Raw genomic sequence first — 25,480 nt, 5'->3', positions numbered from 1 at the left:
CCTGAGGAATGTTTGTTTTAGAGAAAGCTCACAGGTGAGAGCACTTAAACCTCTCTTCGCCTCCCTTCACCAGTTTCCAGAGCTGTAACTGCTACCTTACATGTGTGTGTGTTTAGTTGTATCTGACTCTTTATTACCCCATGAACTGTAGCCTGTTAGGCTCCTCTGTCTATGGGGCAAGAATACTGGAGGGGGTTGCAATTCTCTTCTCCAGGGGGATCTTCACGACCCAGGGACTGAACCAATGTCTCCACTGTCTCCTGCGTGGTGCATGGATTCGTTACCTGCTGAACCATCAAGGAAGCCTCTAAGTGCTACCTTGGGCTGCAGAAAAGCCATAGGTTTATGAGAACCTGGGAGAAATAGGGTGGGGTAAAGGAAAGTAAGGTGGAGGTACCTCGAGGAAATTCAGAACAGCAATTTTATTGTATTTCTTTTCACCTGATATTTTGTGTACAATGCCAAACTCAGCTGGTTCTTCCTTAAAACCACAGGTTCTTTGTTTTATTTTTCATATATTTTTTTATTTTTAATTGGTGGATACAATGTTGTGTTGGTTTATGTCATACAACAACATGAATTAGCCATAAGTATGCAAATGTCCCCTCCGTCCTGAACCTCCCACCTCCCACCAGTCCCACCCATCTAGATCATCACAGAGCGCCGGGCTCAGCCCGATGTGCTGTACAGCACCTTCCCGCTGGTTAACTGTTTTACATACGGTAATATACGTGTTTCAGTGCTGCTCTTTCAGTGTGTTCCACCCTCTCCTTCCTCCTCTGTGTTCACAAGTCTGTTCTCTTACGTCTGCATCTCTATTTCTGCCCTGAAAATAGGTGCATCAGTACCGTTTTTCTAGATTCCTTATATATGTGTTAATATATGATATTTGTTTTTCCCTTTCTGACTTACTTCAATCTGTAAAACAGGTTCTAGGTTCATCTGCCTCACTAGAACGGACTCAAAATTGTTCCTTTTTATGACTGAATAATATTCCACTGTATATATGTACCACAACTTCTTTATATATTCATCTATTGATGGACATGTAGGTTGCTTCCATGTCCTAGCTATTATAAACAGTTCTATGATGAACACTGGGGTACATGTGGTTTTTTGAACTATGAAACCAGAGGTTCTTAATGAGATCAGTGGAAGAGGTTTAAGGGAAGAGATTAACTCCCTGAACTTGTAGGAAAAACTGCATGCATTTTTCTGGAGAATATTCACTGAGTGCATAAATTTCTTACATCTTGTTTTGAAAGATTAAGGACATTTAAGTGACAAATTCAAACTCTGTAAAGGGAGATGAGACTCTTGGGGCCCTCATTAAGAAAAAGAATGGGAAATTACAAATGTACACTTATTTATGAAAGTGACCATTACTTAGAATTCTGAGAACATAATATCCCTATTCATTAGCGAACTGATACACCTCTAATAATACTTTTTCCAAATATTTTGGCTATATCACTTTTGATCATTTCTTCATACAATGGCTGCTATCTCATCATCTCTAATATCATTGAGTTCAATTCTCCTAGATTGTAGAAGTCTTTATATAGGGAGAAGATTATCACAGTAGAAGACTCAAACTTCTGCCTCTATCTGCCTCTATCTTCTGCCCTCAGAATGCCCCATTTTGTGAGGCAGTTCTGAGAAAATAATTCTTTCAGTATCAGTAAAACTCAGAAGTTTGTAAAGCTATATTTTCACACTTTCTATTTCCAAGGTACTGTGTGATTCACTTAAATCTCAACAAGGTTGATACTATTATTATGGTTTATGATGTGTAAACTAAGGTCTAGGAAGAGTAAACACCTTTGCCCAGGCTCACACAGCTGTTAATGGGCAGTGAGGTATTAAACCAAGTCAGACTGGTTCCAGAGGTTGACGAACTTAGCTTCATATTTCACCCTTTCAGTTCAGTTCAGTTCAGTCACTCCATCATGTCTGACTCTTTGTGACCCCATGGAGTGTAGCACGCCAGGCTTCCCTGTCCATCACTAATTCCCAGAGCTTGCTCAAACTCATGTCCATTGAGTTGGTGATGCCATCCAAATATCTCATTGTCTGTTGTCCCCTTCTCCTCCTGCCTTCAAACTTTCCCAGCTTCAGAGTCTTCTCCAATGAGTAAGCTCTTCACATCAGATGGCCAAAGTATTGGAGCTTCAGCTCCAGAATCTATGCTTCCAATGAATATTCAGGACTTATTTCCTTTAGAATTGACTGGTTTGATCTCTTTGCAGTTCAAGGGACTCTCAAGAGTCTTCTCCAACACCACAGTTCAAAAGCACCAATTCTTCAGCACTCACCTTTCTTTATGGTCCAACTCTCACATCCATACATGGCTATTGGAAAAACCATAGCTTTGATTAGATGGACCTTTGCTGGCAAAGTAATGTCTCTGCTTTTTAACATGCTGCCTAGGTTGGTCATAGCTTTTCTTCCAAGGAGCAAGCATCTTTTAATTTCATGGCTGCAGTCATTATCTGTGGTGATTTTGGAGCCCCAAAAAGTAAAGTCTCTCACTATTTCTATTGTTTCCCCATCTATTTGCCATCAAGTGATGGGACCAGATGCCATAATCTTCATTTTCTGAATGTTGAGTTTTAAGCCAACTTTTTCACTCTCCTCTTTCACTTTCATCAAGAGGTTCTTTAGTTCTTCACTTTCTGCCATAAGGGAGGTATCATCTGTATGTCTGTGGTTATTGATATTTCTCCCAGAAATCTTGATTCCAGCTTGTGCTTCATCTACCTGGCATTTTGCATGATGTACCCTGCATATAAGTTAAATAAGCAGGGTGACCATATACAGCCTTGACGTACTCCTTTCCCGATTTAGAACCAGTCTGTTGTTCCATGTCCAGTTCTAACTGTTACTTCTTGATCTGAATACAGATTTATCAGGAGGCAGATCAGGTGGTCTGGTATTCCCATCTCTTTCAGAATTTTCCACAATTTGTTGTGATCTACACAGTCAAAGGTTTTGGCATAGTCAATAAAGCAGAAGTAGGTGTTTTTCTGGAACTCTCTTGCTTTTTCCATGATCCAGTGGATATTGGCAATTTGATCTCTGGTTCCTCTGCCTTTTCTAAAACCAGCTTGAACATCTGGAAGTTCATGGTTCATATACTGTTGAAGCCTGGCTTGAAGAATTTTGAGCATTACTTTGCTAGCATGTAAGATGAGGGCAATTGTACAGTAGTTTGAACATTCTTTGGCATTGCCTTTCTTTGGGGTTGGAATGAAAACTGACCTTTTCCAGTCCTGCGGCCACTGCTGTATTTTTCAGATTTGCTGGCATATTGAGAGTAGCACTTTCACAGCATCATCTCTTAGGATTTGAAATAGCTCAACTGGAATTCCATCACCTCTGCTAACTTTGTTCATAGTGATGCTTTCTAAAGCCCACTTGACTTCACATTCTAGCATGTCTGGCTCTAGGTGAGTGATCACACCATCGTGGTTATCTGGTTCATGAAGATCATTTTTGTATAGTTCTCTGTGTATTCTTGCCACCTCTTCTTAATATCTTCTGCTTCTGTTAGGTCCATACCATTTCTGTCCTTTATTGAGCCCATCTTTGCATGAAATGTTTCCTTGGTATCTCTAATTTTCTTGAAGAGATCTCTAGTCTTTCCCATTCCCATTCTATTTCTTTCCTCTATTTCTTTTCATCGATCACTGAAGCAGGCTTTCTTATCTCTTCTTGATATTCTTTGCAACTCTGCATTCAAATGGGTATATCTTTCTTTTTCTCCTTTTTCATTAGCTTCTCTTCTTTTCTCAGCTATTTGTAAGGCCTCCTCAGACAACCATTTTGCCTTTTTGCATTTCTTTTTCTGGGGGGTGGTCTTGATCCCTCCCTCCTGTACAATGTCATGAACCTCCGTCCATAGTTCTTCAGGCACTCTCTCTATCAGATCTAGTCCCTTAAATCTATTTGTCACTTCCACTGTATAATCATAAGGGATTTGATTTAGGTCATACCTGAATGGTCTAGTGGTTTTCCCTACTTTCTTCAATTTAAGTCTGAATTTGGCAATAAGAGGTTCATGATCTTAACCACAGTCAAGTCCTGGTCTTGTTTTTGCTGACTGTATTGGGCTTCCCTAGTGGCTCAGTTGGTAAAAAATCTGCCAGCAATGCAGGAGACCCAGGTTCAATCCCTGGGTCAGGAAGATCCCCTGGAGAAGGAAATGGCAATCCACTCTAGTACTCTTGCCTGGAGAATTACATGGAATATTGTTAGAATTTCACCCTTTATAAAACTGAAAATAATACAGGGAAGATGATGCTGTCTACAGAGCCCTGGGCTTCACCTCAAGATGACAGTAAGCAGTGAGATAATGAAAACTTCATACAAAAGAAGAGGTCATTTGTGAAAAGCAGGAGCTTATGCCCAGTTCACATTGGAACCACAAGGAGGGACTGCTTCACCCACCTTACAAGGTGCCCTGCTCCAACCTGGGTTAAGGCAGCAGAAAGGAAGTGGTACAGTGGTGTGTTCAGTCAGAGGGCACCTTCAATGGCACCTTCATGGTCCCCAAAGCCTCTGTGTGTCCCCTCAACACAAGAAGCTGGCACAGCCATCCTGGACTTCAGCACTGCATGCCTGTGCCCCTCCAGAAGGCAGAAGTGATCAGCTACATTGCAACCAAAAGCAGCAAAAACAGAAGCCAAAACCCAAGGACACCTCCATTGGAAGTCAGGACATCCATCCTCATCATGAAAAGAATGAGCAGAGAAACCAAATTAAATAGCCATATATTTCAGAAGACATGATAAGCCAACATCCACCTTTGTGAAGTTTTTTCTAAGAATGTCTTTTGCTTCTGAGAGGAAACAAATAATTCTTGGCTTGGTAAATTTTAACTCTACAAATGTCTGTCCTCCTGGAACCTGTAAATCTAGCACTTATCTAAAGACATTTCCAAGACCTGTGGAAAGAAACTGCTTTAGAAATGGGTAACATGTGCTGTATGGATATTCGGCAAGAGTTGGGTCTGAGGATTTCTAGAATGAGTTTAGAGTAAATATTCATTTAGGGAAATAATGCCTTTCTATGAATATTTTTATGTGTTCACTGGATTTCTTAAGTTGAGCAGTTGGGGTATTCCTTAGACGAAAGCAGAAGAGGATATATACAATAAAACTGGGACGTCAAAAGGAGCTTTAGTCAGTGTGAATGCCTGAAAGTCCGGTTTATTCTCTGTGAGTGAAAGAGAACAAATTCTTTCACTAATCCTTTGATCTCTTTATGGTTTCATTGTTCATTCTACTGATTGTACCAGAAACAAGTTTCACTTCAGATATAATAGCTAATGACAGACAGTAGTAAAGGCGGTGGGTGTGGAGCTGCAGTTCACTGTAATGACAAGTGTCGTTTGCTATTTATATCATTCATTAAACTTTCATCTCTTCAAATTGTTATTTTCAGGCAGCAGGAAACTCAAATCTCTCAGGTAACATGTAAGCAACGTGAGATTGGAACTGGAAGTAATTTCTGGCATTAGGCAAAAATGTATGACTAAGAAAAACACCTTCTTCACCTTGAAGTGCCACCAGTTAGCGATGAGAAAAGGAAATTAAACATTCACGAAGGAACGTCACAGGGAAAGAAAATGGTCCAATAGAGGGTTTCTGTCATAAGATACCATCTGTGAAGCAAAATTGATGAAATGTGAATTTGGAACAAAAAGTCTTTTTTTTTTTTTTTAATTGAAGCAATTTTGTTAAAAAGAATTTGTCAGAAACCATTTGTCCATCTCTAATGAAAAATATAATTGTGGTGAGACTGGAGAGGAGCTGGATCTTAGATTAGAAACTGAGAGCTGTGGTTTGAAAGCTTCTAATTACTGACTCAATGGACATGAGTTTGAGCAAACTCCAGGAGATAGTAAAGGACAGGGAAACCTTGCGTACTGCAGTCCACGGGATTGCAAAGAGTCAGACATGACTTAGCAACTGAACAACACAAATTTACTGCATGACTTGGAAAACTGTATTGCATTGAGCTGTCCCAAGTTCCTCCATTTTTGAGGTCCTGAACCCTGTGGTGAGCTCAGTCCATTAGGATGGAAGAAGGGATGTGGGGTTGGGAGCGGTGGCAGGATGGGGGGCGGGGGGATAGGCTGGGTCTGAGTCATGTGGATCCTCGCCTTGCCTCCTCTTATGTTGTAACAACTCATGTTTAGTGTTCGTTCATTTTTAGTAACTAATTTATTAAGCCAGAAAAACATATAAACAAAATTTTTAAATTATGTCAAAAAATAATTCAGAGATAAGAACTACCCATATTTTTAATTGAATATAGTTGTTTTACAATGTGGCCTTAGTTTCAGGTGTATAGCACAGTGATTCAGATATACAGATGGATTACCTATCTATCTATCCATCTATCTATTCTTTTTCAGGTTCTTTTCCCTTATACGTTATTACAAAATATTAAATATAGTTCCTTGTGCTATACAGTGGATTCTTTTTGGCTATCTATTTTTGTATATGCTGCTGTGTATCTGTTAATCCCTAACTCCCAAATTATCCCTCCTCTCCCCTTTTTCCTTTGTTAATCATGTTTGTTTTCTATGTCTGTGAGTCTATTTCTGTTTTGTAAATAACTTCATTTATATCACTTTTTTAAGATTCCACATATAAGCAATATTGTATGATATCTGTCTTTCTGTGTCTGGCTTACTTCACCTAGTTTGGAGTAAGGTCTCTTTTTAGACCTTGAGGTCTGTGTTGGAACCTTTATTTACAATCTTCTGGACTTACCGTATATGTACAACATGTTTATGTAAATCACTGTTGCTAGGAAAATCTGGATAATTCAATCCTCATACAGGTGTCTCCTGAGTTGAGTCCGTTTTATAAACTGGTGGCAGGTGGATCATAGAATGAGGCTAGTGAAACACACAGGGCTGAACAAAGAAAAGAGATTGTAGCAGCTGCATGCTCAAGGGAGTGAGGCAGCAATCATCTCTGGGGAAGCAAGGATGTGGTCTCTACCTGAAGTTCAGTGATTGTACTGAAACGATCCTAAATGTGGTGGCACTGACTCCTGCTTGAGATGTTTAAATAGCTAAAATGTATTTCATTTTTAGGTTTCAGCTCAGCATTCAATTATGATATGTCTTGTTTGTGCCCAAGACTAATTGCCATGGAGAATACTTTGAGTGAAACATGATAAACAGAGAAGATACTGGCCTTCAGTCCCTTATCTATTATCAATAAAAACGTGTTTGCCCTATAATATACATGAGTTGAAAATTCTGATACTCTTGATTTGCCTTTCTTTTTACACCAAATAGTATCATACTGATAGCTACAATCTGTGTTAATTGTTTATCTTCCTTGTGACTGTGCAATCACGGGTTTCATGCAAGGTTTTATTCTAAACTAACAGGTAGATAGGAAACATGCTTATATATATTTTCACTACAGTTAATTAATGCCACAGATATATAATGCTCCCTTTCTATGTATAACTTTTTATGGCAAAGGCTGAAGAACATAGAACTTTTAACGACTGGATTTATCCTTTAGAAAATAAGATCATCACCAAAAAAAAAAAAAAAAAAAACTGGTACGACAAGGTCAGCAATCCCCAGCAGACAAGGAATAAGAACTAAGAATATAGTGATGTAAGAGGTCAAGGGAGGGTGAGCTCGTTAGGCTGGGATAGTCAAGGAAGACTTCCTAGAAAGGGTGGGGTTTGAGCTGAACCTTGAAAGGGAGCACAGGTTTGAGAGGTAAAGAGAAGGCAAGCAAAAGGAATGGCGTGTGTTCCAGTATGGTTTCTTTGGAGGAACCTCTTCACACTAGGTTTAGAAAGAACTTCTTCCTTTGTCCCATCTTCCCCATCCCCCAGCTCCCCCACAAAAAAAAAAGAATAGAAATTCATTGGACTAAATATTTAAAAATCTAGGGAGTAGCTCGAGCTTCAGTGGCCAAAGGCAAATGTCACTGTGTTTCTCTGTGTTGGCTTCGTTCTTTGCTAGGTCCTCCTTTACCATAGGTCCAAGAAGCTCCAGGTTCATAGTCTGACAACCGAGGAAGTGGGCAAATGCATATATTCTAGGGTTGAATTCCATTTTCCGGACTGGGGACAAAGCTGCTTCTGAGCAATCCTGAGGCCGAGTGACAGAATCTTATTACCTCATCTAGGTCACAAACCTCTGTAGCTGGATTAGACTGGAGATGAGAGATTAGTGCCATCTTAAGCTAAAAGTCAACGAGCTACATAGAATTCTGTAAAGAAAGATCAGAAAGGAACTCTTGGAAGGAGAAATGGATGTTAGTAGTCAGAAACCATGATGCTATAAATAACTATTTAGAAATGAGAGGTAGGTCAAGGTTATACAGACCTAGACATCCTTAAACATGAACACAAATGGCTATCATGAAGATAAATTAGGATGTTTTCAGATATTTGTCTTACTTTGTATCTGTTTTTCAAAGGTTCCACCAAATCAGGCTTTAAAAACATTTAATCTACAAATCGTGTTTGTTGTCTACTCTTCTCTTTCCATCCCTGACTTATTATTATATCTTCCTTACTAAAAAATAAGAAATAAGTTAGCTGAGAAATGGAGCAAAGTAGTTGCAATTCTCTGCTCCCTGTTGCTCAGGACAGAGTATTAAGAAATCCTTTCTTGGGAATTCCTCATGTTTCAGAAAGAATAGAAATTAAGTGGCTGATTCATTGTTTGTAACAATACGGAGAATGTTCTGAGGTGCCAATCCATCCTAATCCTAGCAGATCCTCCCTAATGCTTGTACTTGCAAAATGCCTCTGAAATTTCAGAGATGTTTACTGGCATTTGTTCTCACCAAATACTAATGTGCTTGTGTCACGGTACTTTGTTTATGTACCACAGATGTTGGCATGCTTTGTTTTTAAGCAAAATCAATGGCATTTAAGTAGCACTGAATATTCAGTTTAGATGACATATAATTTTTGGCTTTTCGTTGTTACCGTTACATACAGTCTACTTTTTTAGAGTTTCACATTTCAAGCAAATTAGCCTATTAAAAATATCAATGGGGTGAAACTGCAGTTGAGAATGTTTGCAAAGTACATAATTTATTCAGTTCAGTTGCTCAGTCATGTCCGACTCTTTGTGACCGCATGGACTGAAGCAAGCCAGGCTTCCCTGTCCTCACCATCTCCTGGAGCTTGTTCAAACCCATGTCCATCGAGTCAGTGATGCCATCCAACCACCTCATCCTCTGTTGTCCTCTTCTCCTCATCCTTCAATCTTTCCCAGCTTCAAGGTCTTTTCCAATGAGTTAGGTCTTCGCATCAGGTGGCCAAAGTATTGGAGTTTCAGCTTCAGCATCAGTCCTTCCAATGAATATTCCGGATGATTTTCTTTAGAATTGACTGGTTTGATCTCCTTTTAGTACAAGGGAATTTAGGATCTCTCCAAAAACCTTGTAAAGTCCTAATGAATTAAGTGGATATAGCAGGCTTTAGGGCATCTTGACAGCCATTATGTAGTGAACACTGTCCCTGAGACAAATTTTTCATCTCTTTTGGAATCTAATGATTTTGATCACCTGTTTGAGTCATTTTTCTTCACATTTCCATTTATTTACACCCCATAAAGTGAAGCTTTTTTGACCTCAAAATCACTTTCATCTTCTTACTTCAGTCTTCAATACTCACTGTCCACTAGGTCTTAATATTGTATTGTTTAGTAGAGCCCTCAAAAGCTTTTTGAAAACTCTGACCTCTCCCTCCAGAAAAACATATAAACACATCAAATATTACTTAAAATTAGAGAAGATACTCACATCCACTTATCTCATATATTAATCTATTTGAAATCACCTGCTTTTGAACCTGACAGTTGAAAATGTGTATTTTATTTTCCACATCAAGTACTTTTGGAAAAAGATGCCTGTGATCACTTCATTTGTCTTTTTCTTGGCTGGCCTAGTCCCTATTTTCCCTTGTGTGCTCAGTCGCTAAGTCATGTCCAGCTCTTTGCGACGTCAGGTACTGTAGCCCACCGGGTTCCTCTGTCCATGGGATTCTCCAGGCAAGAGCACTGGGTGAGTTGTCATTCCTCCTCCAGGAGATCTTCCCAACCCAGGGCTTGAACCCACATCTCCGGGGGCTCCTGCATTGGCAGGTGGACTCTTTACCATTGAGTCACCTAAAAGATCTCAGAGAAAGAAGAGTACAGTTAATCAGTTCTCTTTTTCTGCTAATCTTATTATTGGGTTAAAGGAATGCTTTGGATTCCATTCACTGTGAATCAGAAATGCCATCTGGAAAAAGACAAGCAGCCGCTTGTCCAGTGACACATAAAGAATGCTGGATTGGATATTCAAAGCCTAACCAAATCTTAGGGACACACCAAGAGGCTTGCCTTCCCTTTCATTCATCAAATATTTCTTGGGTGTCTTCTATGACCAAGGTACATTGGTTAGTTTCATCAGTGGTTTGGGCAAATGCCTCACAGATAAAATGTGCTCAATACATATTTGCTGAAAATGAATATAACTAACACTTGCTGAGCAATTATTAAGTTCCAGAAGCTTTCATTCTCAAAGCAACTATGTGAAGTAGGTATCATTCACTGCAATACACAAATGAGGAAACTGAGGCACACAGAGGTTCAATAACTTGACCAAGGTGATGACACTCTGATGAGAATGGATCTGATATTTTCAGCCACTGCATTATCCTACTCCAATTCATTGTGGTAGATGTGACTGTTTAACCATTTTTTAGAGATAAGGAAGTCAAAGTTCAGATATTGTGAATGATTTCCTCAAAAGAACACAGGGCAGAGCCTGGATTAGACCTGAGTTTCATTGATTCCAAAATGGCAGCAGCTTTCTGACATCACTGCTGCCTTCTGTGCTATGGTGTGAATTCCATCCATACATCACCTTCTCCCCTAACTTCCATTCCATCTCCATGTCCATAGCCAATAATCTGAAACCACCACTTTATCACTGGGGTATGAATGCACTAATGACTATTAAAATAAACAGCTCATATTTCAGGGCAAAGACAGTCACACAATGATCCTGCAAAATTTCAGAACTTATTCGCTGTAATCGTCATTGGTCAGTTACCTGTATACTTTAAACTTTGTGGAGTTTTAGTTCTCTGAAGGATTCAGGACAGAGTTTTGATGGCAACTGGGACTGAGAAGAAGAAAATCGAGCTTCTTAAGTTTTTCTGTTTGATTAACTAATCTTCATAGGTTTTATGTTTATCATTATTTCTGGAGCCTGCCCAGTGTGGCCATCCTCTACCCTTCACCTAGAGGGCTGGGGGCCTATAGCTGATTTTCTATGGAAAACCTATATAAGAATATCATCTGTGCTAATCTATGTAATCAATTCCATTCATCATATTGCCCCTGTGAGTGTGCATGTGTTCTAAGTCACTTCAGTCGTGTCTGACTCTGTGAGACCCTATGGACCATAGCCAACCACCATTCCTCTGTCCATAAGATTCTCCAGGAAAGAATACTGGAGTGAGTTGTCGGGCCCTCCTTCAGGGGATCTTCCCAACCCAGGAATCGAACCCATGTCTCTTATATATATTGCACTGACAGGTGGGTTCTTTACCACTAGCACCACCTGGGAAGCCCCTTATTGCTCCTACATTTGCTAAATCATGAGTTGGTGCTGTTGTCTAGCACAAGGTCTAACAAAAATCAACCATCAAAAATTATGGCTTCTGGCTGTCTTCATGTATGAGTAGTATGTGAAGCCTGAGTCTCAACATTAGATTCCTAATCATGATATTAAGCCAGACATGTCCTGGCTAACAGATTTACATAGGGGTTTGAAGGCATTGTTAGATAACACTGAGAACCAGCCCCACTATTTGGGGGTTAAAAATCTCACACCCGTGTAGACAGAGACCAATACAAAGAAGCATAAACACAATCAAGCAATAAATACACTGAGCAGATTCTTACTCATTAAGAAGAACAAACATCTGTTGAATGAGACAATTTTCCCAGTTCTGAAAAATATGGAAGCATGAGTTTGAACAAACTCTGGGATATAGTGAAGGCAATGGACGTTTGGCATGCTGCAGTTCATGGGGCTGCAAAGGATTGGACACAACTTAGTAACTGAAAAATAGCAAAAAAGCAAAGGAAAGAAAGGTATCTTCCATGATTAGTGATGACAATATGCCCTCTAGTCTACACAAATATTGTAATGCAGAGACTTTTGAATTGCTTCTCCTGATATTAGGGTGCATTGTGCTGACCCTTCCAAGGTCCCTCACTCAGCTTTCCTTGTGACCACCTTCACCAGGTATCTGTCAGCTGACACTAGGTTGTGGGCTGCAGAACAAAGTCAGAAAAGCATGACCTAAAACTCAATTCAAATGAGTCACCTGGACAAAAGACTAGATGTTTCCAGAATTTAAACCCAGGACCTCTGAAGCCAATCACTCAGCCCTGCTTGTGCAAAGTAATGCACTGGGCAGTCTGAGTACATAAGCCTTCGAGCGGTGCCATGCAGGAGACTGAGTCTATGCTCACACTCACACATTTAGAAGGAAAAGAGCCAGGCTTTCAATTGGGTCATTGGTCTTTCCACGACTTCACGTGCCCAACTCAAAAGAGGCAGAGATTAGAAAAATCTGCCCCTACCAGTGTGGCCAGCTTCACAGGGTCAGTGTCAGGATCTGAAGGTTCCTATGCTGGGTTTAGTGTTCTGTTGCCATTGTCTTGCAATTCTTCATAATTTTTCTACATGGGACCCCACATTTCATTTTACTCTGATTTTGCAAATTATCGAGTCCTACCTATACAGATACTAAGATGCTAAGTTGTGTCCAACTCTTCGCAACCGCATGGACTGTAGCCTGCAAGACTCCTCTGTCCATGGGATTCTCCAGGCAAAAATACCCGAGTGGGTAGCCATTCCCTTCTCCAGAGGATCTTCCTGACCCAGGGATTGAACCCAAAACTGTTGCATCTTTTGCATTGGCAGGCTGGTTCTTTATCACTAGCGCCACCTGGGAAGCCCACCCATAAGGACAGCACATAGCAGAAGGAACAGTCTCATTAAGGTACTCTTTGCGGACATTGGAATGAAGAGGGCTGCCTTCTGTGTAGTTAGTTGCCTAGTAAATCAGTCACAAAATTGACCTCAAGCATTCCAGGTATTTGGGGAAATACTCAGATTTCTTTCTTCTTGAGTGGAGATAGAAAGAAGTGAGAGGTATGGTTTCCTTGGTGGCTCAGTTAGTAAAGAATCAGCCTGCAACACAGGAGACCCAGGTTTGATCCCTGGGTGGGGAAGATCCCTTGGAGAAGGAAATGGCAACCCTCTCTAATATTCTTACCTGGAAAATCCCATGGACAGAGGAGCCTGGCAGGCTAAAATCCATGGGGTCTTAAAGAGTCAAACACAACTGAGAGTCTGAATAGCAGAGAGAAGAGAGAGGTAATGTCTGTCCGGAAACCTGGACAGACATTACCTCTCCATAATTAGCTGTCACATCTAATAATTTCCTTTACATTTTGAAGTGTGTGGCAATATCTCACACCAAGTAAGAGCTCTAAAGGAAAAACTAATCTTCAAAAGTCTTGAGGTTGCTTCTTTTTGTGAGTCAATGCACAGCACATGTGCTCAATTGCTCAGTTGTGTTCAGTTCTTTATGACTCCATGGATTGTAGTTCACCAGGCTCCTCTGTCCATGGAATTTTCCAGGCAAGAATACTGGAGTGGTTTGCCATTTCCTATTTCAGAGGGTCTTCCTAACCAGGGATTGAACCTACATCTCTTGCATCTCCTGCAAGATTGGCAGGCAGAATCTTTACCACTGTGCCACCTGGGAAGCTCCTCACAGAACATACCCATCCCTTTCCATTGTTTGAAGGAATTAACAAATCTTCTCAACTTTACAACAGTAAATACCGTGGCCAAGTCTACTGGAAATGCAAAGAGAACTTATATCCTCCCAGTTTAACAACCCCCACACAAATCCTATAGATATGCAAAGAAAACATCAGCTTCTTTTACTGGTTTAAAAATGAACAGTACTCTGTCAACAGATACTGATCTGAAATGCTCAGAGCACCACCTGATGATTAGTATTAACAATTACACCAGAGAGGGAGATTCTTCTCTTGCAGACGGTGACTAGATAAAAACTATATGGGTTTAGAGACAAATTGTATGCGAAAGGTTTGGCTTTAGATGTAGGTGAAAGCTAGAACCTTACAGGGAACAACTGACTGGTTCAAAATTGGGAAAGGAGTATGTTAAGTCTGTATATTGTCACCCTGTTTATTTAACTTATATGCAGAGTACATTATGAGAAATGCTGGGCTGGATGATTCACAAGCTGGAATCAAGATCTCTGGGAGAAATATCAATAACCTCAGATATGCAGATGATACCACTCTAGTAGCAGAAAGGGAGAGGAACTAAAGACCCTCTTGATGAGGGTGAAAAAGGAAACTGATAAAAGCTGGCTTAAAACTCAACATTCAGAAAACTAACATCATGGCATCTGGTCCCATCAATTCATTGGCAAATAGTTGGTGAAAATGTGGAAACAGAGACAGATTTTTTTTCTTGGGCTCCAAAATCATTGCAGATGGTGACTGTAGCCATGAAGTTAAGACATTTTCTCCTTGGAAGAAAAGCTATGACAAACTTAGACAGCATATTAAAAAAGCAGAGACATTACTTTGACAACAAAGGTCCGTATAGTCAAAGCTATGATTTATCCAGTAGTCATGTGTGGATGTGAAACTTGGACCGTAAAAAAGACAGCACTGATGAGTTGATGCTTTTGAATTGTGGTACTGGAGAACTCTTGAGAGTGTCTTGGACAGAAAAGAAATCAAACCAGTCAATCCTAAAGAAAATCAACACTGAATATTCACTGGAAGGATTGGTACTGAAGTTGAAGCGCCAATATTTTGGCCACCTGATGTGAAGAGCCGATTCATTGGAAAAGATCCTGATTCTGGGAAAGATTGAGAGCAGAGGAGAAGGGGTGACAGAGGATGAGATGGTTAGATGACATCACTGACTCAATGGACATGAGTTTAAATAAACGCCGGGAGATAGTGAAGGACAGGGAAGCCTGGCGTGCTGCAGTCCCTGCGGTCTCAAAGAGTTGGACATGACTTAGTGACTAAACAATAATAGCAAAAAAATTTCTGTGATATTTTAGAAATACAGAGAGGTCTCAGTTACCCCAAATTTTTAACCTACAAATTAATATGGTATTTGGAATTCTAACACCGGGGTATCATTATTTTGAGTTAAAAATTGCCTTATTAAATCTTGTACCTTCATATGATACCATCACTAATCCCTTTTCTGCATGGTTGAGGATACTTAGGGATACAAAAGCAAGGGGAGGACATCCTAAAAGAGGAAAAGGGTCTAGGGAAAATGATTTTCCTCCATTTTTTTTTTCCCAGTTCAGCTTCATAATTTTGTCTGAGACTAATGCTGAAATCTGATATGAGTAATATTGAAGAAGTAGCAGTTTTAACATCAACAACATTAATAATCTTTTAACAATGAATATTTTAGAGAGTTGTGCCAAGCACACATTTTATGAGTCATCTCATTTAATTTTCAAAACAACTATATGGAGGTAATTATTTATATGTGTTCAAATGCCTTCAGTTGCAAGAGCTAAGATTAGACTGGATTAAAAATTGTGGAAATAATAAAAGAAATCTGTTATTTCAAATAATAATTCTGTCATGGTGAATAGTGCTTAACCTAAGCAATATTTTCCTTCTGAAACTGAGAACGGGTCCAGATTGCTCTGCATGCAAGGATGGCCCAAACCTGAGTGAATTAGTCCATGTGTTAGCAAGGAAGCAGGAAGGGAGTAGATTTTGCATATCTACCCATTCCTTGTGCCCTAGAGCTCACAATGGGGAAGCTCAGCAAGCCAGGTAACTTGCTCCAAGACACACAGCTGGTGGGTGATAATGCCAGGACAGAGCCAGCCCTGGTCCATGGAACTCAAAGGTCATGCTTTTAACTGCTGTGCCTTTCAACACACCCACTTTTGGTACACATCCATAACCATTCCAAATTTTTGTAAAAATCAGTTTAAAAATTAAGCACCATTGTATTATCATCATAAGTTTAAGAAAGAAATTTAGAATGATTTCTTTCTACCGTTATGACCTGTATTAGTATTATACAGACCTCCTAGGAAGTTTTAGCTTAAGAGGACCACTTTGGAAAGGAGTTCCCAAACAATGTCAGCCACTGAATATTCCAAGAAAATGAGAAAGATTGTTCCTATTTAAATGCTTAAAATTTGATAATGTGATAACTATGGGACAATTGCTAAATGCTGTGTATCATTGGCCATAATACTCCCCTAAGACTATCTTGTCTCTTACATACAGGAAAACTGCTGCTGCTGCTGCTGCTAAGTCACTTCAGTCGTGTCCGACTCTGTGTGACCCCAGAGATGGCAGCCCACCAGGCTCCCCCGTCCCTGGGATTCTCCAGGCAAGAACAATGGAGTGGGTTGCCATTTCCTTCTCCAATGCATGAAAGTGAAAAGTGAAAGTGAAGTCGCTCAGTCGTGTTGGACTCCTAACGACCCCATGGACTGCAACCCACCAGGCTCCTCAGTCCATGGGATTTTCCAAGCAAGAGTACTGGAGTGGTACAGGAAAACTAGCTATTCCTAAATCACTAAATTTACTACAAAGATAAATTCTGGATTTTCTGCTGCTAGTGTTTATACAAGTTAAATTTGGATAAAATAAATTATTGGTTTCAGAGATTATAGAGAATTAACTATTTGGGAGAAAAAATAGAAAATACACATATATTCTGTATTTGTTTTTATTGTAATTGATTATTTTAAAAACAAAGGGAATGGTGATAAATTTACCAAAAGCTTGTACTTTAATGGATATAGTTAAAGACAGGAACTTATTAGTACATTAAAATTCCTAGGTGACTTATTTCTTCCAAATTGGAAGTCATTTGATTATACAATCTTCAGTGAAAATGAAGAGCTGAAAACTGGATCTGAATTTGACTATTGGAAGCATTCTATAGAAATATACAAAAATAAAAAGGCTAAAAAGCTTCACTTAATTAATTTAAAAGTTGAATGTGCCTGTGTAATTAGTGGGAGGGAAACTCAGTTTTACTTTTATCTTTCCTTACTTTTGTTTTCCTATTAACCCAACTCCAACCTCACTGTTCCCCTCATTTTTTTACTTGTATGAAGCGACTTAGCAGCAGCAACAGGAGGCAAAAACTAAGCAGATATACTTCTTACAGTTTTCAAATTGAAACATTTTTAAGCCAGCTAAGCACGGGCTTCCATTGTCGCTCAGCTGGTAAAGAATCTGCCGCAATGCAGGAGACCTGGGTTTGATCCCTGTGTTGGGAAGATCCCCTGAAGAAGGGAAAGGCTACCCACTCCAGTATCTTGGCCTGGAGAATTCCATGGGGTCACATGAATGTGAGAAATACATGGGGTCACAAAGAGTCGGAACTTGACTGAGTGACTTTCACTTTTGCTTAATGAACCTATTCATTTTTTCTAACAAATAGCTGGATATTTTTTTTATCCTAGAGACACTGCATGAATTCAGCAGAAATATTTGAACTGTATTCAGAGGAAAAAAAAAAAATCTGTTCTCCAAGTAAGTGATTTATTATTATCAAGATCATTTTGAATATGAAGAAAAAATACTTCCATTATTATAAAATATAGTTTCAAAGGAGAAATCTTAACAGTTACTATAAAAAATTACTTGTCAGTTCATGATTTTGTGAGAGATTTCATATTTAGATCACAAATAAAAAAATGATAAGGAAATGCAACTACATAAGATTTTATTGGGTGCAGGGATCCTAAGAATAAGGTTTTATAGTACCTTACATAAACCAGAGGTGACAGCTTAGAAAATATGAAAAGGCATGGGAAATGAAAAACTAATTTTGAACCCTGAAACTTCTCAAAAAAAAAATAGAAAATGAGATCATAAAACTTTGTTTTTCTCTAGTAAATTTGGCATTAGAGTGACTTGGAAAAACCATTGAAAGAGTCTAAGATGCCGTCTCTCATTTTAAAATTTCACTGATTCATTAAAACCCTAGAGGGTATTCTTAGCAAATATCTTGCTGAAAGAATGAAGGAACCAATGGCATGAATGAAAATATACATAAATATCTCTATAATAATTAAGATTTTTCAAAGAGTTTTTAAGGGAACACTTTAGCATTCTATGGTGGTGAAAGAGATGGTTCTGGAGGAAAACTAGTTTACAAATTAAATTCTTGCACTGAAACACAAATAAAATTATAATTTAGATTTCAAAGAAGGAAATGTAGTTGGGTTAGGGAGGTCCAGAGGCAAAAAAAGATACTGTTGTTAAAAATGTGTATGCTATGTTCCATTCTCTATCTGGTTTCCATTTACTGATCCAATTTCCTGTTCAGTGAAGTGTGTACTTTGCTATAACCCATGGAATGTGATCCAGGTGGAGTACACACCTAATCCTCCTGAACCAATGAGTCAGACATGACATCCACAGTAATCTGCAAAGAACCCAAACTTGGGAACTGCCATTACTGCAATATGACCTACTTAGATGTCTTACCTGTGGCAACGCAGAAGAGCCAAGTCAATAAATGTATATACATACATACATATATATATATATATTCTATAAATTTTTAAAGATTTTCTAGTACTTTTTAATCTATGGTTCTAAATATTGATAAATTTTTGGATATTTTAAAAAATATTTGGCCATTTAAATATCACTTCTATTATATAGTTAGAAACCTCAAGATAATGTAAATATTAGTTCTATTTTTAAAAACTGTAGTTTCCATGCTACAATTATTTGCATAGAAAGAAGCACAGTGCCTGAACCTCTCAATGAAGTGTGTATACCCTCAGATTCTCTTGGTCTTAACCCAGATCCCTGCTGCTGCTGCCGCTGCTAAGTCGCTTCAGTCGTGTCCGACTCTGTGCAACCCCATAGATGGAAGCCCAACAGGCTCCCCCGTCCCTGGGATTCTCCAGGCAAGAGTACTGGAGTGGGTTGCCATTTCCTTCTCCAATGCGTGAAAGTGAAAAGTAAAAGGGAAGATGCTCAGTCGTGTCCGACTCTTAGCGACCCCATGCACTGCAGCCTACCAGGCTCCACCGTCCATGGGATTTCCCAGGCAAGAGTACTGGAGTGGGGTGCCATTGCCTTCTCCAACCCAGATCCCTATAATTACACAAATAACAGTAGCCACTTTTAAGTTTCTGCCTCAGACACTGCCCACTGACATACCTTTGCAAAATAAAATATAAGAAAGGTGTCAAGTTAAAGACACAGTGTCAAGAGTTTCAGACCTAACTGGACTCACATAGCAAGATTTTCTACCTCTTCAAAGGAGGCCTCAGATAAGGGCCTAAACAAGGCCAGGAAGAGGGAAGCTAGATTAACAATTTCTCCAATGAGAGAAAAGTCAATCTTTTGCACTTAATGACTGGCCTGAAATGGCCCAGTGTGGAACCTGCTTTGATTCTGATACAATATGCATTTATTCAACAATATTTAGAGGAGTTTTCTAGGCACTATGCTAGGGTCTGGCAACACAGTGGTGAATAAGACACACTGAGCTTACAGACCAGCAGAAAAATAAGACATGAATAAATACTTGCACAGTTAATTATATACAATTGTAAGTTTGTGTATAGAAGAAAAGTAAAAGATGTTACAGCAATGTAGTATAGGTAGAAAATGTGTACATCCCAGTAAGTCTTGAACAAGTCCCACATAATCCTTTTGTCCTAGACTAATAACCAGTACTGTCTCCTTTCACTGTCATGAGTGGTTATGGGTGATAAACAGGTGATTACTGCTCACTTTCATAAGAGGAGATCTGACTTAGCCTGAGAGATAAGATTTCTTTTTCAAAAAGTGACTTTTAATCTGAGACATAAGAATGTAAGAGCTACCAAAGGAAGGGGTGAGGTACTATAAAATTAAGAGAGAACAGGAAAAGTTGCATGAAAGTACAAAGTGGTTAAACCTTTGCCTTCCAATGCAGGGGCTGCAGGTTCAATCTCTGGTTGAGGAGCTAAGATCCCACGTGCCTCTCTGCCAAAAAGCCAAAACAGAAAATAGAAGCAATATTGTAACAAACTCAATAAAAAATTTAAAAATGGCCCACATCAAAAAAAGTCTTTAAAAAATTCATTGTTAAAAAAGAAAAAAGACCTAAGAAGTGAAGAAGCTCAATCCATTTTAAGGACTTGTGAACAGGGCATGGTTTGGAGACCATGCAAGGACATAGTGTTAATTTTATAGGTTTAAGACCTCAAGCAGTAGAAAGCCATTGATTCATAATAATAGTCATATATTATGCATGCTAAGTCGCTTCAGTCACGTCCGACTCTCTGTGATCCCATGGACTGTAGCCCATCAGGCTCCTCTGTCCATGGGATCCTCCAGACAAGAATACTGGAATGGGTTGCCATTTCTTGTTCCAGGGAAATAGTAGTCATAACTATTGATGAAAGGTAGTATTTTAGGTGTGCCAATATCTATTTGACACATGTTAGAGATATGAACAGAGAAGGCAATGGCAACCTACTCCAGTACTCTTGCCTGGAAAATCCCATGGACGGAGGAGCCTGGAAGGCTGTAGTCCTTGGGGTCGCTGAGGGTCGGACACCACTGAGCGACTTCACTTTCACTTTTCACTTTGACGCATTGGAGAAGGAAATGGCAACTCACTCCAGTGTTCTTGCCTGGAGAATCCCAGGGACGGGGGAGCCTGGTGGGCTGCCATCTGTGGGGTTGCACAGAGTCGGACACGACTGAAGTGACTTAGCAGTAGCAGCAGCAGAGATATGAACTCAGTTGTACAACAGCAATTCAAAGGAGGTGGTATTATATCCTATGTTTCAGGTTAGGAGTTTGAGGCACAACGTATTAAAGCAACTTGCCTAAAGCCTTATATTAAGAAAGTGATGGACCGAAGGTTCCTATGAGGCAGACTCACTCCAGAGTTCTTACTCAGTTAATCAAGGTTTGCTGGTTAAAAGTTTAACTGAACTTAAAAAACTTCTACGTTTTGAGTTTATACTTAAATGATTAAACGACAACAAAATATTGAACTTGTCACTTTCTCTTCTTTAGGTTTAAGTTCACATTCTCAGAACAATGACGTCTGACCTGTGTTAAATAAAAAAAATGAACGTATATACAAATGGAAAATAACTGGGTGGCAACATCAAAGACTGTTAAGTGGTTGCTTCTGAAGATTTGTTGGAATGAGAGAGTATGAGTAAGGGATTTTACATTTCATTCTGAATTGTTATTTTTTTGCCCACAAGAGAAATATTTTTAAACAATTAAAGTCAAAAAGTACCAACATCTGCAAATGTTCCTGCTTGCTAAGAAACATACAATGTTTTTGGAGTTGAACAGTGCTGTTAGTAGGAAAGGAATCACTGCCTTCATCTGTCCTGTGAGAACAGATGGTCATGAGAAAAGACTTCAAACAAACCACATAACATGTTTGTTTGAACAGGAAATTATGGATGTTCATATTACCAAGGTACTGTATGTTCTGACCATGAGTGTAATCATATTCTTTCTTTCCTGGTAAGAAGAGTAACCCTTTGAAGAGAATCTAATGCTATCACAGTCAAAAGACAATGCAACTCAGCATGGAGACATTTTTCAGGTAGTATAAACCAGTGTTAAGTAAAGTCTAAGTAAAATTGTGGTGTGGTTAAACTGAATTTTAGTCCAATTCTGTATGTCTCATAATTTTCAAGACACAGTCTTAAGTCAATAAATTAATCAGCCAACCAAAGAAAACAGTTCTTAATGGTCCTCCAGTACCTTTTATCACTAGTATGAGACTGGCTATGTGTACTGGTGCTTTTGTTGAGCTGTGGTGGGGACTGTAAGACTACAGCATCTTTACCAGAAAGAGTTGTCCTTTTCCTAAAAAAAAAGTTTCAGACTTCTCCCATTTACTTAACTGAGCAAGCAAACTGAAATTTCCCTTTGCTTTATATATAATCTTGGGTCTATATTTGTGTCCATTCCATGTTTGGATTCCTCTGTAATATTCATGTGCATGATATTTTTTTTTTCAGAATAAAGCTTAAAGTGCTATGATGATAAAGGTAGATTGATTTTACTTAATTATGATGACAGTGATGTAAGACTTGAAGATTGTAGTAGAAGTCTATTATTTCTTCAGAAATTTCACAGCTCTAGGCACTCTGAGCTCCAGGGGTTTTTCAGGTCGCAGATTGCTTTGTATTTAAACTGTGCTGTCTTGTCTGTGAAGTAGTTTTACTGTGTTATTCTGCAAAAGATGAGTGTCAGGACACGGACTAGTCCATTTAATTTAAAGTCAGATGCAATTGCCAGTATGGTGATGTTTCTTACTCCTAGCACTGCCTGTATGATCGTACACATTTAGAAACTTATAAACAACTAGGAATACTTTCTATTTCATTTGTTTGACACGTATTTTGTTTGTCTCCATGTAAAAGAGAATCTCTTTTTTTACTTCTTTGCATCACACAAAACATTTTTTTCTTCATTTTTTTTTGTTTCTGTCTTCCACTTTAATTATATGTTTTAAAGGATTAATATTCAGTATTCTTATCATTATTATTACTATTTCTTTTCCAATGCTAAAGAACTGCTACTTCTAAGTCGCTTCAGTCGTTTCTCTGTGCGACCCCATGGATGGCAGTCCACCAGGCTCCCCCATCCCTGGGATTCTCCAGGCAAGAACACTGGAGTGGGTTGCCATTTCCTTCTCCAATGCATGAAAGTGAAAAGTGAAAGTGAAGTCGCTCAGTCGTGTCCGACTCCTAGCGACCCCATGGACTGCAGCCTACCAGGATCCTCCGTCCATGGGACTTTCCCAGGCAAGAGTACTGGAGTGGGGTGCCATTGCCTTCTCCGATGCTAAAGAACAGTATCTCACAAATATAGATAATAAGTTTTCCACACATATGTAGATTGAAAGAAGGAAGGAAGAAATTAATAAAGGTATGAGGAATTATAGACATATACATTATTTTGGCTAAGTCCTTTGATTTTAGTAATTATTGAAATAATCAATTTATGAACAGGGAAGAATAAAGAGTACATTATTATATATATTATTCTGGATATTCAGATGGAGTGGATCTGATTAAGAGAGAAATGAATGAACAGCATGATTGTCTTAGTTGTGGCAGGTAGATAAAAGAAATGATACACGAAATAATCTGAGAGGAGTAACTAACAGTTATTTCTATTTTCAGAGTATCTGGCAAATAGGAGAAAAAGAAAGAAATGTTTGCTAGCTATAGCCTTATAAGGTAAAGTAACAGTTGAATACTGCTTCTTCAGACAATAAATAGATAACTATAAAACATAGGTGGACTATCTCACCCTCCAGCAGTAAAAGGACAACCACATCCATTCTTCAGGACCTAGGACAGAGGTCTCAATAGCAAAATTACAAAAGACGAAACGACGGTACTAGGATTCTTTGCATAGGTCAGCAGCATGAGTGAATTGCTAAAGATGGCTCCAACCTTACTAGATAGTCACAATGAGTTCACAGCAAAGACACATGGTATAGTCTCCACAGTAACAGTCCTTGGAACAATCTGACACGTCATATGTTCTAGTTATAAAATGTTTCAGTCCCATGCCTACACACCCTTAGTGTTCAGGAAGTGAAATGACATAGAATTTCAAAATCTTTATGAGACCATATTGAAAGTCCAGCTATTTGAAGATTTATAAAGATCCTAGTATTCATGAGAGTAAAGGGAAAATAAAATGGCTTACTTGTGATTTCCAATAAATAAAACAAGAATACTTTATTTGTGGATATATTCATATTAACTAAGCCTACAAAAAGTCCAAGAAACTATTTGGATTTTTCTGCAAATTACTGGAATTCATTTCTATTTCACCTCTTATTTACAAAGGAAGGTCTGTAAGATCTGAGATATATGGGATGACTAGAAAGGAAACTTAAAAATAATGATTGATTCTGAATGCTTTTGAATACTGCCAAATGCAACTGGACACTGAGGTCTAAGAACCTCATCAGAAAAAATTCTGAGAAACAGTGAAAGCCTGAATACTTTCCCCCTAAGTTAAAGAATAGGTGAGTCTGTCCTCTCACAACTCCTATTCGTTATTTCCCTAGAAGTCCTAGACAGTGCCAAAAAGAAGGAAGGGGAGAGAAAGAAAGGACATACATATTGGAAAGGAAAAAATAAAATTATCTCTTCAGTTTCTATTTCTCCTTCTATATTAACTATGATTATCTCAAAGTTTTGCATCAAGTCATTTACTTGTCTGTCAACCATGTCTAATATATTACATGCTGTTTCCATCATATTTAGATATTTTTCCTTGGTTTGGAATTGATTTTTTTTAATCTTATTCTTCTCTTGTTTCAGAGTTCAAAAGTTGTTTTATTAAATTATAATCTTGTTATTATCTTCTACAACACAATGTACTCAAGGACACTCTTTTCTTCTATAGGTTATGGTTTCTTACCTTACAGAACTCATGATATTTTTATATCCAATGGCCCTTCCTTTTCTTTGTTTAGTTGTCATGACGTTTCCTTATATTTGTTTCATACTTGAATTAGACAGTGCTGTATACACTCAGAGAAGGCAATGGCACCCCACTCCAGTACTTTTGCCTAGAAAATCCCATGGACGGAGGAGCCTGGTAGGCTGCCGTCTATGGGGTCACACAGAGTCGGACACGACTGAAGCGACTTAGTGGCAGCAGTATACACTATTTCTTGTCTCTCCATATAGTTTGAATGACTTCTGTTTAACATTCTATGTACCATAACTTCAATTCATTTATCTTTACTCTAATGAACTTCAGTAGGACTGGGAGTTGATTTCTAGCCAATTTTCAGAGAGAGAGGGGGAACTCGACTGTGCATTGGGATAATTCCTTCTAGAGGACTTGATCATGGTTCTGTCCTTGAGAACCAGAGGAAAGTCAAGTACCAGGGCCTCCTTGACCATAAGTACAATTCTCTTCTGTCAATGTTTTTCTCATCTACCTCAGTTCAGCAGACCTATTAGGTGGCAACTTTTGGCAGCCATTCTTCCCTCTGAGGGTATTTTCATAACTTTTCACAGACCTTCCCACTTAAACCCTAGGTCACATTTTTACAAATAGAAAGCATTCATGAGAATCTTCATGAATTTGCCAATCAATACAGAATGGGGTGAAGTTGAGGGCCTTTTTCCACTATATGACACCAGAGTATTCAAGGCTTCTATTTTTAATGGTCACTTTTTCTCTTTTTTTGCTGTGCTGGGTCTTTCTTGTGGCATACAGGCTTAGTTGCCCCAAGGCATCTGGGATCTTAGTTCCCTGAGGACCAGGGACTGAACCCATGTCCCCTGCATTGGAAGGTGGATTCTTAATCATTGGACCACCAAGGAA

Source organism: Bos grunniens, chromosome 6 (assembly GCF_055505025.1).
Source record: "Bos grunniens cultivar Pamir isolate PY7600 chromosome 6, Bosgru_T2T1.0, whole genome shotgun sequence".
Taxonomy (NCBI): domain Eukaryota; kingdom Metazoa; phylum Chordata; class Mammalia; order Artiodactyla; family Bovidae; genus Bos; species Bos grunniens.
This window is presented reverse-complemented; position numbering follows the sequence as displayed.